The sequence below is a fragment of the Cygnus olor genome, chromosome 3 (genome assembly GCF_009769625.2).
Source record: "Cygnus olor isolate bCygOlo1 chromosome 3, bCygOlo1.pri.v2, whole genome shotgun sequence".
NCBI lineage: Eukaryota > Metazoa > Chordata > Aves > Anseriformes > Anatidae > Cygnus > Cygnus olor.
In genome coordinates, this window is record NC_049171.1 from 17,647,543 (window position 1) to 17,663,659 (window position 16,117).

Here is a 16,117-nt window from a genome sequence, read left to right on the forward strand (position 1 = left end):
AGGACAGCATACACATACAAAACCACAAGCAAAGCCCACTATTTTGAGCAAAAATGGACTGTAGGCAGAGCATTTTAATAAATATGATGAGATGCAAGGGAAGAGGAGGAATTCAGAACACAGCAGCTGGCAAGAGTTCTAGCTCCACTTCAAGCTATTTCCCATTTTCAGATTTATCCAAATGTTATTCTATATGCTCAGAGTAGAGTAAATTTTAAACATAACAAACATCCTTTATCATTTTTTTTTTTAAATGCAGCCTTGGGAAATTAATTTATAGTCAAACACAAGATTGTGGTCTGCCTTAATTTCAAAATCAAAACAGTTTTAAACAATATGCTATTTAAAAATAGTTGCAATTATCAAGGTGTGGGTTAACATTTGGAACTTCTGAAAACGAGCATTTCACTTCTGAAATACTCTCATCTTCCACAGTTTTCCACTTAGAGACAGATGTGATATGGAAAAACTTTCTACCTTACTTATAGAAAAAAAGGAAAAAAAACATCCGTAGCTAAAGGAACAACCCGAGAGCTCAGGAAACAAGAAGCTTATTTCAACAAGCTTTTATATATGCATGTGTGTGTATATACGCATTATAACATTTTAGAGCCATCCAGCATGCTGTTCAAACAACCATTATGCCACCAAAAGGAGGTTCCCTCCTCCGTTCCTGCACATTCTCCTCACTTTTTTAACCTTCCCCTCCTACTTGCTGCTTTGCCTCAAGTTTTGCTTGAAAATTAGCAAATATGACAAAAACACATTATTGCCCTCTTCCCACATTCTCCTTACATTTTAGGAGGGAAAGAAAAGTTTCAAACATATCTATTTTTATTGTGGTATGTCTGCTTATAAAATAGGAAAGTGGCTTCCTGGATTTGAATTTCAGAAGGCCCATTGGATGCATTAGCTTGTTGACATGAATTTTGCAGGTTACCCATTTCCCAGCTAGTCCAAAAGCAAGTGAGACAACTTGTACGTGGCTAACAAATACTTCCAGGGCACGTGACCTGCCTAGGTCTGGACATTTCAAGAGATCTACTGCTTTCTCTAATGGTGAGAAGAGCAATTTACTGGTTTGGGGAGCTATAGTTTCTTTTCATTTAGAGTTACTTCAGCTTCAGTCAGTGACTCAAGTTATATTTCTCTCTAAATGGGAAGAAGGGGAAAAATGAAAGAGGAAAAAAGAAGGTAGGAGAAAAGTTAATAGAAGATAGTTTCTTAGTCAAGGCAGCACTACGGTGCTCAGTCTCTTCTGATAGCTGGGTGAGGGATGCCTGTGAGCTCCCTTCCTACAGCTCCTGCCCACATGCTTTCCAGCTCCGCTCCTCTGCCAGCCCTTGTTTTTCCTTCTCACAAAACCTGTCCTAGCCAGCACTCTCAGCCATTGCATCAGTCAGCTTAGTCTGACTCAGGTGTCTCCTGACCCCTTCTCTTCTCAAAACCTTCCCCTTGCCAGCACCTTATTTACCACTTACCACTATTACCACGAACTGCTCTACCAATATTGCCTCCCTGGGACGTCCTCCCATTTCTGTCTTTCAAAGGGAGGAGCAACCCGAGGAAACAATTTCCTTTTGTCAGTGCTCTCCTGTTTCTTACAGCCTCCTGGGTTTGTTTCTTACAGCCTCAAAAATTCAGCTAGCCTCTCTACAGAGGGATCTAATGGATTTACCTCCTATTGCAGGCCTCTCTCTCTGTATCCACTGAGAAATTTCAGTCTTCCTCTCTGGCATTTTCCTAGAGATATCCAGCTACTAGGTTAATCTCTACACAGAGAAAGACAAAGCTCTTATCTCCCCTCCCACACAAGGCTTTCCCAAGAGGCTCTTCCTTGATTAGCCAGCATCCTGCCAGTCACCCAGCCTGTGGGCTGAGCATTGTATGCAATGAGATCCAGCCTCCCTAGATCGTGCAGAAAGAACATGGATAAATATACATAAAATACAGTCTTTTCTTTCTGATCAGTCAGACAACCAAAATACTTACTCAGGCACTCAAAATCTTCCTCCTTTTCTTGGGCTTCAACCAATGAAATATGATTTGAAGAAGTATTTCTAAAGAAATGATCATATTCCTTGCATGCCACCTTACCCCTTTAATCCCTTTTCTATTGTGTTTAATTTGCTCAATAACAACAATAAAAACTCCTTTGCAATTTCAATCATCTTCTCAGCCCATTTTCTTCTGATCATTTTTCAGTAATGTTTGAAGAACCAGCTGCCTATTTCTGATCAGCCCTCCCCATGACGTTGCTCTGTTGGTGCTGGAGGACACCCTATTGCACAGGGATGCACCTGACACAGCGACCCATCTGACCTATTTCAGGCATCTGTCTTTGGATGACAGGAAGCCTGTCAAAAACTACCTGGACAAGGATCCATAAAAGACAAAAGCAGGGGTAAATAAAAGATGTTAATAATTCATCCTTTCCCCATTAAATCATTACCAGGAGTTGTTTCAGCACTAATACTCTTTGTGGCTCTTTTTCTATACCTCCTACGAGTTTTAAAAAGAACTTTTAAAGATGTGAATACTAGGACCAGATGCAGAATTTGTGTATTACTGTCATTAATGCTGTGCAAAGAGAAAATTATTTGTTTTACAAATCCCAGCCAAGGATAATTTAATCCCTGGCCCTCTCTGCACTCCTTCTAACAATGGTACCTTAAATGAAGTTCTATATCCAGTACGTTCCCTTGAATCTTTGCAGAGCTCCTGCCTTCCAAGTGTCTGTCTCCTGTACTATGGATGTCCAGAAAACTTTTCACTAAGAAATTTGACTGCATTCAGCAACATCCTGCGTACCTACGTTCGGTTTCACTCATTAAAAATAAATCTGTTTCTGTGGCTGCTTAGTTATCTTTGAAATCTGGGAACGACAGACTGGTAATCAGCATAATTGGCTTCTTCTTAAAAAAAATGAAATTGTGAAATGCTGTCTGGTCTAGGCCCAGTCCTTCTGGAGTATCTTCATTCCCAGTTTATTTCCCACAGACATCTACTTGTTAATATTTCCCAGTCAGCTGCTGCTCCATTCACCCAGTGTGTTTTTGCTGACATGCTGTAATGCCTCTCTCAACAAGAAAGCTCCATTGTACAAAGCCACAAGCTGACAGGCAGAATTAGAAAACCTGCGTCAGGCTCAGCACAGGACCAGTGACAGATGCGGAAAGAAAGGCTGTGGGATCTGCTCTATATTTGTGTGACAGCCCATGGTTCATCTGGTTTCTGTGTCAGCCAAGAGTAGCCAGGAGGCATGAACGGCCGTGAAACTCATCTCCCTCCACTCTACTCTGTCAGAGCTGATGATACAGCTCATGGCCCAGTAGCCACAGGATCCAAGGACAAAAGTTTAGGGACACATGGGAAAGAGTATGAAATGTGACCGTTTATATGCACAATTTCAGCTTCGGATTCTCACTTTTACTTATGGTGGGGACAATGTGTGATTATGCAAAACATAATAACCTCACTGGCTTCCTTGATGTTGTCAGGAGGCGGCATTTGTGCAGCCATATCCTGTCAATAAGGTAAGAATTGGAGGGTGAAGATGAGAACCCCTGGCAGCAATCACTCCCTTAGGCAGCAGAGGAGCCAGGGCACAATGCATTGGTCACAGGGTGTGACCACAGCTGTGCACAGTGCCACAACCAAACCCAAATCCTATGATCCCTGTGCTAGAGGAGTTACATCTTGAAACACAAACAGGATGCAACTGTACTATTTAATACACAGAAAAAAAATTATGGGAGTTTTCAGTGTCAGTGCGTCCTTCAAGTCAAGAAGTGAAATTCCCATGGCCTCCCAGGAGCAGAGTCTGAAGCTACCCACCTGCTACAATCCTCCCTTTCTTCCCTTCTGTTTTACCCCATACATATTCCACATCATTCTCTCTTGGCAAATATTACTCAGGCTACTGCAGCTGAACAGTTATTCATCTAGCTGATTCATGACAATAAGATGCTTTCTTATCAGAGCCCATGTGGGAAGCTTTTAGGAAGCTTCTTCCAGAAAGCAGCTATGTAATTTCATGAAGATGGAAGTGCTCAAAGCAGTGAGAGAAGCTGCTTTAATAGATCTATTCACACCAATACATGAGGTAGTGTGTGCTGAAAACAGGGAAGAGTAATAAATTTCCAACATGATAGACCAGAAGATTTAATTACCAGGTCTACTTTGAACCTGACAGCTATTACTACTCAGCTAACTCCTGGATGCACTTACAAAAGAAGCCTTGTCATTTTAGATTCATAAGAAGAGGTGGTCTTAACTTGTATTTAACTACCAGGTTTACCATATGTGTAATAGCAAAGCACACACAATTAAGCCTTCATGAGAAGACAACTCCCCCTGCACACCTGCTCGTTAAAAAGTTCGAACGGAAGATGTCTTCCCTGTATTTATTTTTCCCTCCGGTGAAGGACAAACATTCAAAAGCTACTGTTAACATAATGAAATCAGCGTTGCATATTTATTGTACCGTAGAAGGTTTTGTAATCCCTCCAAATGCTCTTTAAATTTAGTTAAGTTAAAGAGATATTGTATAGATTCCTATAAAAAGGAAGATGCAGGCATGTCACTTTAAACATTTGGAATACAATGTGGGGAAAAACTTGCATTTCCCATATGGCTTGGTAGTCTAGCTTTTTAAGGAGAAATATTAAAATAATTTGACTATGATTTGGATGGAAGTGCCAAGCAGTATAAAGTAAAAAAGGAAAAAGGCTGAATTTTGGAAAATTTCTAGCCATCCTTCAGACACGTATGTGAACATAAAGCAATTTTTTTCTTCCTCCATTTGCAAATACTCCTCAAAGTTATTATTCACTTAAACCACTGTTTAAGGGCAGCTTCAAGCTGACCTAAAATTCTGCACAGATTTAACCTAACCTCATTTCAACAGTCACAGAGAGACTGCTACTCATCTCAGACACTTTGAAATATATAACAAAATACTACTGTTCTTCAGTAGGATACTTTATGAAGGAAATTTTTAAATACCACAGATTCTTATTTCTGCAGCCCTGAAGCACTTACATTCTGTCTTGAAACTTGAGCACATGACACTGACTAGGTGAACAGAAATATATGGAGTAATTTCTTTTGGACCACAAACTGTTCACATACTATGGGATTTTAACAGGAGTACAACTGCATTTCATGTAGCCTATAGCTATATAGACAGAATTGGGCTGGTAGTGAAGCTGCACTGCCAAAACAAAGAAGGCAAGGAGAAGTTGGTGGAACAGTGTTATCCCAAAATGCACACTCCCTATAGCAGTGGTATTTTGTTGGGGTACTCTCCCCACACCTGTAGGATGAAAACTGTACAGTGACTGTCATTGCTCTTCCCATGTCTGGTGTTGTCTGGTCTAAGCGTACTGTATCAGTACACTTACCAGAGGCACTGTTGGGAGAACAATGGTCCTCTGATGGTAAAGGGAGTTACATATGGAATTTATCTTCTAATTTTCTGCCTCAAATTTAATATTTAGCCTCAAAACAAGCAAACAAAAACCAAAACAAATCCCCTACACAAACAAAGACTCAAGAACACAGGGACAGGGAGAGAGTGTAAAAGATGGCAATGATCTGAACAAGAACCATCGGTAAGGAAAATACAGCGCTGTATACAGAGTACACAACCCCTTCTCTGTGTACGTTGTTACTCATTTAGAGCATGGTATGCAATGCTGTAATTCATAACGCCATGGCAATAAAGGCCCTCATTCAGGCTGACTGCCTCCACTGCTAACACCAGACGATCCTCCAAGAAGGCTCTGAACTAACTCCAGTCTTCCCTGCCGTACAGCACTGCTCACTCATTTACATATACTCAAGTCTTTACGTCTTCAAGTATATGAACTTTTAATGTGTACCGCCAGATGTCCAACAGTCATTTATTTTGAGACAGACTGCCCTGAAGCCACTCTTTGTGTTTATGTGCTTTGCATATGTGGTACATACCCAGAATAGATTACACCTGCCTAAGCATACTGCATTCAGAGGAGAACCACTTTATTTAACTGTATTTGCATTCTTCTTTTCTGAGCAGCTCACATCTTGTTTTCTTTGACAGTTCTATTAAATTAGTTAACTGTTAACATCCATAGGAAATAGCAACATTAAAAACCAACAAGTACTTCTTTCAGGAAATAATTCGTGCAAACCATCCGTATTTAAAATATATCCTCTTTTTATTTGTTTCAATGTACTGAATGAGTGCTGAGTAGAAAAAAAGAAATTGAAGTGTTTTTTTAATTATTATTACTATTATTAAAAACAAACTTACAGAAAGTTTTAGAGAAATATGAGAACACTGTATTTTGAAAAAACCTCAGGCAAATCACAAAACATTCTCTGATCCCTGCAGAGTTCTGAACACCGTAGCTCTGTATTAATTATAAATGGCATAAGCCACCTAGATTAAAGAAAAAGTCAATTTGACACACTTAGAATCCCTAAGCATATAATGATGCACCACAGAAGACAGAGCTATTGAAGCCCTCTTAAGCATTTTTACATGCATTAAAATATGATGTGCCTGTATCTCATGTCCTCATTTAAGATAGCATAGGCAGGAATGTGCATTGTTCTTCTAAGCCTGCTTCCCCTAAGTTACTTTCACTGCAAATAATTTGAGACAGAACAAGGATTTCGTCTTTCACATCAAACTCTAGATATCCCAAGTTCTTCAAAACCATCAAACAGCAGTACTCGAAAATTCCCATGTCACACATATTAAAGAAGTCACATATGAAAGCTCCCTACATATTTAGAAGGCAAGTGGATTTTCATGTCAGTTAAGGTGACTTTGATAGTACATACAGATGTGCACATCCACATACTGGTTTACTCTGGCCCTCTCCGAGTTATAGTTTTAGTTAACACTGTCTAGGGCAGCACAAAAGCTGTTACTCAAAAAGAGAGAAGAGCACCATCTTTGTCCTTCTCTCACACTTGAAGATTAGAATTTAATGGTATCACAGTGAAAAATACCCAGTTATTTCAATGAAAAGAGCACATCAGCCTCAAGGGGTGAGAACTGAAGTTATATGAGAAAAGGTGAGAGGGAAAAAAGCAGGAATCCCAAGCGTCCCTGCTGCCTTCCAGCGATCCCTCCTGAAGCTGCAGGTTTGCTTGCCAGAAAAAGTATAATGCTTTTATTGGCATGATGAGGGGACGTGATGGGTCAACCCTCCCTCAGCCTCCACTCTCCCACTCTGCGCTGCTGCAGTCTCACCTTGAGCACTGTGTGCAGTTCTGGGCACCACAGTATCAGAGGGACATAAAGCTATTAGAGATCATGCTTTGAAGGGTCTAGAGCGGAAGACGCATGAGGAGCAGCTGAGGTCCCTTGGTTTGCTCAGCCCAGAGCAGAGCAGGCTGAGGGGAGGCCTCCCGGCGGCCTGCAGCTCCCTCACGAGGGGAGCGGAGGGGCAGGTGCTGAGCTCTGCTCTCTGGGAACAGCGACAGGACCCGAGGGGACGGCGTGGAGCTGGGACTGGGGAGGATCAGGCTGGGTGTTAGGGAAAGGTTCTGCACCCAGAGAGTGGTCGGGCACTGGGACAGGCTCCCCAGGGCAGTAGTCACGGCACCAAGCCTGCCAGAGTTTAAGAAGCATTTGGACAATGAATTCACACATAAGGTCTGATTTTGGGGTGGTCCTGTGGTGACCCAGGAGTTGGACTCAATGATCCTTAGAGTCCCTTCCAACTCAGGATATTCTATGATTCTTTGATTCCTGTTCCCTTGCTTACAGCTACACCAACCCATCCCATTCAAATACAACAATTTCCATCAAAAAAAGATAACAAACAGGCCAGCGTTGGTCTGGAGACCAGTATAGTAGAATCATGGAGGGGGACGAGGGAAAAGATAAGCCACGCAGATCTTTCAGAGAACAGAAATCAAACGCACGATCAACTTTTTGAAAACACATCTAACTCTAACTACAATAAAGCTTCAAAGCAGTAGTCTAAATTGAAAGGCAGGGAACACAGCCATAAACATTATATTCCATTCAAATCTGTGAACCTCAGCTGTTTAAGGAGCTAATGGAAATGTGAAATGACTGGTGAAAATATTTAGCACTAACTGACAGTTTGCTAAAAAGACTATCACACTTTTCGGATTTATGAGTCGTCTAAGGATTTGTCATAACCTGATTTTAAACTAAATATCCAACGTGAACTGAAGCTAGAACTAGATTGTGCTCCCTCTCAAGTTAGATTTTTCAAACAATGTCAACCTGAAACAAAAGATGAAAGAAAAGTGGGTTATCATCCTACTAACGTGCCTCTTCACAGATGCAGAGGGCACAGGAAAACAAGCAAGAATTACATACTTCACCCTAAATAACAGCCATTGAAGTACTTGGGAATGGATTTTCAAACAAAATCTATACAAAGTCCATATCTGAGACTTCTGTTCCCGCAGGATATCACATCGTGGAAAAAAGGAGATAAGTGTGGGGCACTACATACTCAGAATACCACCAAAAGTCTGATGCTCAATAAGGGCAGCCATTTGATGCCAGCCAAGTCCTGGTGGCTGTTGCTCAGGCAAGCAGCAAAGATGAGAAACTGCAGCAGAGAGAAGGATAAAATCATATGGTGGAGATGGGCTCCCTCTCAGTCATACAGCTCCAAAGTACAGGGCAGGACCAAACAAACGTACTGGAGCCAACAACAGCATGGACAGTTGCCAGGCTCAGCAGCATTGCTTAGTGCAAGACACACAGCACAAACACGCCCAGCATAACATTCCCCAAGGCCACCGATTGTCATGTCACTTAAAAGATAAACAAGCTAGCTTGAAGCCCTGAGATAAACTTACACCCTACAGGTGAACACAAGCGGATGGAGAGCATGAACTTCTAGGCTTGTAACTGTTTACAATCTGAGCTGCAGATGAGATAACGCATGCCGCACCCTTAGGAAGTGGTTAGTGTCAGTACGCAGTAACTACAAAGGTCACCATCATACTGTGCTTAATGGCTTTCAGAGGTTTTACCTCCCAGCAGCCAGCAAGAAGAGTTGCAAGCTCTGTTCCACCTGCAGCCTACCCGTGGCATGAAGGCTGACCGTAGCAGTGGCCTCAGGAGCAAGCCAGAGCCAGCAGGCTCCTGACCTGCTTACTCTGCATACACGTGGCTAAGCTGCTTGGTGTCACCCTGATCCATCAGGAGCCCTCCCGTACCTTCCCAGGCAGCTCTGCAAGCACGCCTGACTGCACAGATGGCAAGTCTGGTCCTGAGGATCAGCCCAGGCCAGGCCTCGGGATGCTGTGAGCACAAACACCTCTTCAGAGCTGGCACAAGCATCCTGCAGCAGTGACCGTGGCCGTCCCACCACTCCCAGCTTTCCAGCTGCAGCAAGTAAAACCTGGTGAATGTTCCCACTACATCTTTGCTAGAAAGCTACACACACAAATACGGAACAATCGCTGACGCAAACGTGACCTACTAATTTACCGTAGAGAGAAATGTCACCTGCAAACTTCAAGATCTAAGATGTCAACAAATAGCAGAAATACAAAGAGCATAAGGAATAAAAAAATGAAAAGGTTTATTAAAAGGGGGGTTGCATTTTTTGCATGTATGCATGTTTGTTTTCCCCTCTATCCAAAAACTGAATATGGATTATTGCCTCTTCACAAAATCATGCACATCTTAAACATATCCTCAATGTGTACTTTTGGTCAGCACTTTTCCCCACAAAATTAAGAATGGACAGGACACAAAGGTAAAAGTAATGTATTATTAATCTGAAAAAAGTGGGTGTAGATGTTTTCTCCTCTAGGTTCCAAACACATGACAAGAAATACATTGTATGTGAAGGAATATGATGACGTAACATTAATCAAACTACCATGAAGAAAGAAACAGAAGACAAGAAAATGTATTTAACAGGTACCGGTGAGCAAAAGAGACAAGCAAACCAGACTGTATTTACACAAAACAAATACAAATAAGAAATAAGGAAATAAAACTGAAGTGTATCAGTTTATGTCCTGTCACACGACATGCTCCATTCAGGGAACAGTCCTTATACAAGACAGCTACAAAAATCCTTGAAGCTTCTGGGTCTCTAATGAATCATTACTGCAAGAAAAAACTAACAAAAGGAGGAAGCAAGTTAAAATAGCTATTTTAACAAAAAGGAATTAACATTATGAGAAACACAATATCTGAAGTACATTATAATACAATTAAGGAAAACCTGGGGTTCTAGTCCCATGCCCCCCATCATGCACTTTCTGCAGTATTATAAAGTAATCTGGGGCTAAACACTAAAATTAAATACCTGCTCTTCCTCCATATTTAAAATATCCAAGGAGGAAGTAATAGTTTGATTTGAGGTAAGGTCAAAAAAATTAAAATAGCAGTATAACATAAGTTATTTTCTAAGGAACTGAGACAGCAAAATCCAGTTTCCTAGGCATGTATGTCAGGGTGGTGGGAAGAGTTCAGGCTGCAGCTGCTCCTTCTACAGCGACCTCTCCATCTGCCCAGGCTGCCTACTGTCAGACAACTGGTGGGTTCACTGGAGATAAGCTTCTACCCCTCTTGCAAATGTAACTGGAATTAGTCAAAAGGTTTAAAAGTTATTAAGAGCTACAGTGAAAGACAGACATTCACAGAGGGAGTTGTACATAATCTCTATTTTCTTAGAAAGCCAGGCTAACAATATATGCACTGACTGCAAATAGCTTGGTCTTGAATTTTCATTGCTGTTACTGAAAATGTAAGCCTAGCCACTCAAATCACAGGGCATTGCTCTGATTCTGTCTGGATGCATGAATTTCTCAACATCAGTTTAGAGAAATTATGAGAAAACTCCTTCTTTAAGTAGCAGTAGAAGAAAAACAGATTTAAATAACATTTATTTTCCTCCCAAGAGGACATGAACATTGCCTATGACATCAGGCCCACATTTCTTAAGGCAACTGTGATGTGAACACCTTCATAGCAGTGTAACCAAGTTCACAGAGTACTGTATTGCATTTGTTTCATCAGTTCCTAGAAACTATATACAAACAAGCTCAAAGGTGTGCTGGCTTAGGTAGAGTTCAGTTTCCTGCCCTGGCAGCTACATTGGGGTAGCTATGAAATAGGCAATGACATCTCCACTCACCACCCTGCTGAGGCAGCCACTCTCCTCATGACCCTCTCTGTCACCCCAGAATAAGGAGGCATTTGGGTAGGCAGAGGTGCTCTGCACAGCCTCGCTGACCTCGCCATGTCTGCCACCCCACCAGGACCAAGGGTCTGTCACGGTTTGCACGTACCAACAGCAGCCACGGGAAGAGGCTGCTCCCAGCCTGCACTGGTCAGCAAAACTGAAGCTTTTTGATCAGCATATCCAAATCTGGAGGCGACGTACCTCAAGGGCAGCGTGCTGCGAAAGAGAAAGGCACCAGAGAGATCAGGATAAGCAGTGCTTTGGGAAAGCTAGCGGGGGTGGGACAGTATCCAGTTGCTGTTGACAGCTCTGCCAGATCAGCCCCCTTCCAGACACTGTTTAGAGAAATTCAAGGGGAAAAGTTTATATAAATACACATATATATTCACACACATACACACACTCCAGAAACTGGATCATCAGCAGAATTTCTCAAGTGAAATTCAAAAGCAAATGCAAAGATTCCAAACCCAGGTGCTCAACAGCAAAGCTGTGATCAGTGCAAACAAAACTGAGCACTTGTATACAGCAATAAAGAACTCATGCCTGAACATACAAAATCAGCATCTTATTGTCCAGACAACCTGCAAGACCCATCTTCATCCCCAAGTATTTCAGATGATCCTTTGGATATTATGTGGTGGGAAAGGGTAGTACGAGGTAAGCTTTAGTCCACCTCTTCCACCTTAAATTGTTTCCATTCAATATGAACAGGACGTAGCTTCATTAAACTCACATAGTGGTACCTGGAAGATAACATAGCAAAGTCTTGCAATGTAACAAGCTACTACCCACTTGCTATTCTTTGAAACACTAGAAGTGATCCTACAGAAAAGAAATACTATTGTCTCGGCAAGACTAGAACCATGTGATTAAGACTTGCTTTCTTACAGTAAATAGGAAGTACCAGACATTGTTTCACTTTCTCTGTTCCTCATTTTCTTCAGTTTTTTGAGGAAGTCCACTTACAGTACCACCCTGAAATATCACCATCAGCACACAATCAAGCTATTTGAAAACCAACTTTTAAAAGCAGTCAGCTCCAGTATCCAATGACTGCACATGCGTAAGAACTGAAAGCATTTTTGATATGATGTGAAGCATGTAGATCATAAAATAGAAAATCATTCCCATTACTTTGCAGCCAGAGAAGCAAGAGTATTTCCAACAGCTCTGCACAGGCATCAGAACTAGGAAAAAATATATATCTTTATGATCTTCTTGTCTCATCTCCTTCAAAAGGAGAATGAAAGATGAACGTTATGAGCTCTTTTCTGCAGGGGCAAATAGGAAGGGATCTTGTCTTATAAAAAAGGAGAGCTGACCATGGCTTAAGCTGTGCATAGCAGAATTACCAAACCAAACTGAGTGGTGAGTTTCTTTGTAACAGTTTTGCATTTCCTTTTTGTAACTCAAGATATAAGAAGAGACATGCAGTTAAAAGCAAGTCTGGTAATCAAACCACAGACTACTTACAGCTGCCTATCAATATAACTCCACAGGAAATATGACAAGAAACTAACACATTCTGACTCCCCTGCTACACCAGCTCTCTGGGGCAGAAAGGGTCTACACACGCAGACCAAGCTACAGGACAACTGGAGTTGTTATTTCTCCCTGAATCAGCACAGGAAGGGCAAACAACAGTTTTCTGCCAGCCTATGAGAGCATTCTTGTAAATACAGCAGATACACTGAAGCCATTCATACCCTCAGGATGGCACTGCAGCCAAAACTCATGGTTAAGTCAGCAGTCTTGTCCTTTGGCTTAACTGAACGGAAAGTTGTCAGAAGTTATTTGAAAAATAAAATAAATAAATAAAAAAAAAAAAACACAAAATGTAACAAAGACTTGGAATGTATTTCTTGAAAAAAGTGTTAAAAACAAAAACAGTTAAAGACATCTCTTCCTCTCCCCTTGCTCCCCCAGTTATCACTTTAAAATGCCAAAATATGTGAAATCCAGACTGCAATGAAGACTACTCAAAACTAGACTATGCTTCAAGGGCAAAAGTCTACAATAGCTTGCACATAATAAACACATGATTTGGTCTAGCAGCTCCTAGAATAGGAATCAGGGTGATTCAGAAAGGACAAAAATCAACTCTGTTTTACCTAAAGGACGTCTCAATCAAAGAAGTTAAATCAGATTGAAACATCGTACTCTTATTTCAAGCACAGATGGTTTCTCCCCATCATGACCAATATTCCAATTGCACACAAGGATAATGAGACATGATGGCCAGGGAAAGGAGGAGTGAAGGAACAGAACTTCATCCTGAAGGGAAAAAAAAATAGTGTCTTATTCAAGTAGCTCCTAAACAAAAGGAATTTTTTCCCCTCCCTACTCTTTTCATTTAATCTTACTTCTGTTCTGTATGTAACAAACTTCCAAGTCTGTCCAGTTTGACTGACTGCCTAACATTATCACGAGAGAGTCATCCAAATTCTCCTATGCTGTAAATATCCTTTGAGGTACGAACAAAGCGCTTTTTTTAAAGGCACAAATCTGCCCTGAGCATCCACACTCCCTCCTTCTCCCCACCCCACGCTTCGCTAGATCTCAGGTCCACAAAGAAAACACACAGAGGCAAAGAAAAGGGCAGCAACCACAAGTTTTTTCACCAGACAACTGGAACTGATGTAATTTCCAGTAGCACTCTGCCCAAGAACATTGCAACTTCAGCTGCAGCCACTTCTGGGTCAGCACTGATAAACTAATGTACAATGAAGCAATCCCATTTCACAACATAAACAGTTGTTTGGCTACACCACAAACAATACAAACAAATGGATCTATTTATAAATCACCCTTATTGTAGAACACAGAATAATTTGTTCTAGGGGAGGAACGAGAGCATTTCCAAGAACACAGGGGAAACACAAGCAGCTTGCATCTTCTCCTACCAGCCTGCCCCCCTGACACTCCCTGTTCCACTTCTTTAGAAGATATAAAAAGAAAGTGATACAGGGCCTGATATTTCATGAAGATAATCTTGGTTTCAAGGGACACTGGGGGACTGGCTGAAAGGACAGCACCCTTATCATGCATACTGTTTCTTCTGACACCTCAAAAATATATATTTATATCAATAGCAGCATCTCTTAATTGCAGTGAACGAAGGAAAAATTACAAGCCAGAAAAGAGATCTCCAACTCCTACTTCTTCACCCCGGAGACCCAAACAACACAGTTTCCCCCCTGAACAGGGCACTTTGCCTCCTGAGAACATAGGATGGGGATGTCAATCCACGTGCCGCTTTGTTTGGGTGGTTTCAGGGTGTTTGTTTTTTTAAACCCTCTCCCAGATCAGCTGTCGCGTCCCAAGGGCACTGGGCTGCCCCACGGAGGTTTAGCTCATTTCTGTAAATCGCAGAACAGAAAATAGGCAAGTGCAAAGAACTGCTTTCGTTACCTGGAAGCCGCACCGCTGCCGGCAGCCCTCGCTCTGTCGCGGCCCGTGATTTATCGCGACTACCCGGCGGGCGGCTGTCACCTCCGGATCGGAGCGCTCGTCCCACAGCCAGCCCCCGGCGACACCGGGGCACACGGGCAGGGCCGCGACGCCGCGTCCCCGTCGCCCCCTCGGAGGAGGCCGCGGAGGGGGATCGAGCAGATCTCTTGATATAAAGGGATCTGGGGGACGTGGGGAGAGCGGGGACCCCACACACCGACCCCACACAGGGCACCCCGCAGCACCCCCGCCTCGCCCTTACCGCGCCGCTGCAGCCTCGGCCGGGAAGGGTGGCGAGGTGCGCGACGCTATCCCGTGGAGCCGCGGCCGGGCACCGCCACCAGAGCTGCCACCACCTCCTCCACCGCCGCCACCCCAGGCATGGTCTCCCCCTCGGCGCGTGAGGCGAGCGCCGCTCCCGGGCTTTTCTCCGGCGTGAGGTGGAGCGGGGTGGGGCGGGGGCGGGCGCCATTTGCTGCCGCCCGCCCGCTTTGAAGGGGCCGCCCCGCTGCGGCGACCCCTGGCGGCCCCGGGAGGCGCCTCCCGGCACGGAGGCCGCGAGGATACCGGGGGTTTCCCCGGTTGGCAGCCGGGAGAGAGTTCCCGGAGGTGTTCCGAGCCGAGCCGAACCGTGCGGAGCTGCGGCTCTTCCTTCATGCCCCCTTTGGTCGCGGCTCAGGTTGTCCCAGATCGTGTCAAGGAGAGATGTACAAACCTTTGTGGGGTTTACAAAGGAAGGGTTTTCAGCCTTGCTTGTGAGAAAAGGAAGGAAACCGTGATGGTCACGGCTGGTTGGCAAGCTGCTGTTTTGCAAGCGTTATTTACCAAAATAAATAAATAAATAAACTGATGCCTTCCTGTTGTTGGTTTATGCACTTAGCATGGTTTTCTTCCGCAGGGAGACGCAGGGAGACACAAAGGAAAAGCACTGAGATGGTCTGCAGGTGTCTGGCTGATTTACTGCCATGCAGCCTTTGCCCTCCCCTGAGTGAGGGGTGAGGGCAGTACTGCACCCCTGGGGCTGCGGATTGGGGTAGGGAACAGCATCTGGCTGTGGCTCTACGCCCAGGCACCTGCCCGACACTAGAATGTGGAGAAAAAAGGCAAAAGCAATATGGAAAAAATGCTAAGCTTCCAACACACACACAATAAATTACTGCTGAAAGTGCCTTTTTGGGTTGCCTGGTACATGAAACAGTTCATAGCACAGCCTGAAGACAAGGAGATGAGCCCGAGAAGCCTCTTGTCTTTACTCCTCCTCCAACGTGACAAGGTTTCTCTCTCATTTACCATGAGAGAAGACAATCTGTTTCTCCCGGGATATTTATGGACAGTTGTGACTTTCGTAATGGCTGTCATCTGAACAGCACAATGTATTTTCTCTTCCCCCAGCATGGCACAGTCCACTCAGGCATATAACGAATGCTTTTCATCACGAGGAGAATCACCACCATTGTTCTCCACTGCGGCCT

General features: G+C 43.3%; 1 protein-coding gene across 4 annotated transcripts in view; it reads right to left on the bottom strand.

Annotated features, from left to right (window-relative positions):
* RNF144A (ring finger protein 144A) overlaps positions 1-15,087 on the bottom strand; it is a 61,892-nt gene extending 46,805 nt beyond the window's left edge. The window contains exons 1-2 of one of the 4 annotated variants that reach the window (XM_040550791.1): positions 14,908-15,043; positions 11,299-11,408 (exon numbers count right to left, since the gene is read on the bottom strand). The gene's annotated coding sequence lies outside the window, so the exon portion shown is untranslated. Of the gene's footprint in view, positions 1-11,298; positions 11,409-14,606 lie in introns of all 4 variants that reach the window. The other 3 variants (XM_040550793.1, XM_040550790.1, XM_040550792.1) reach the window with 3 other exon arrangements.
* Between the last annotated feature and the right edge of the window lie 1,030 nt (positions 15,088-16,117).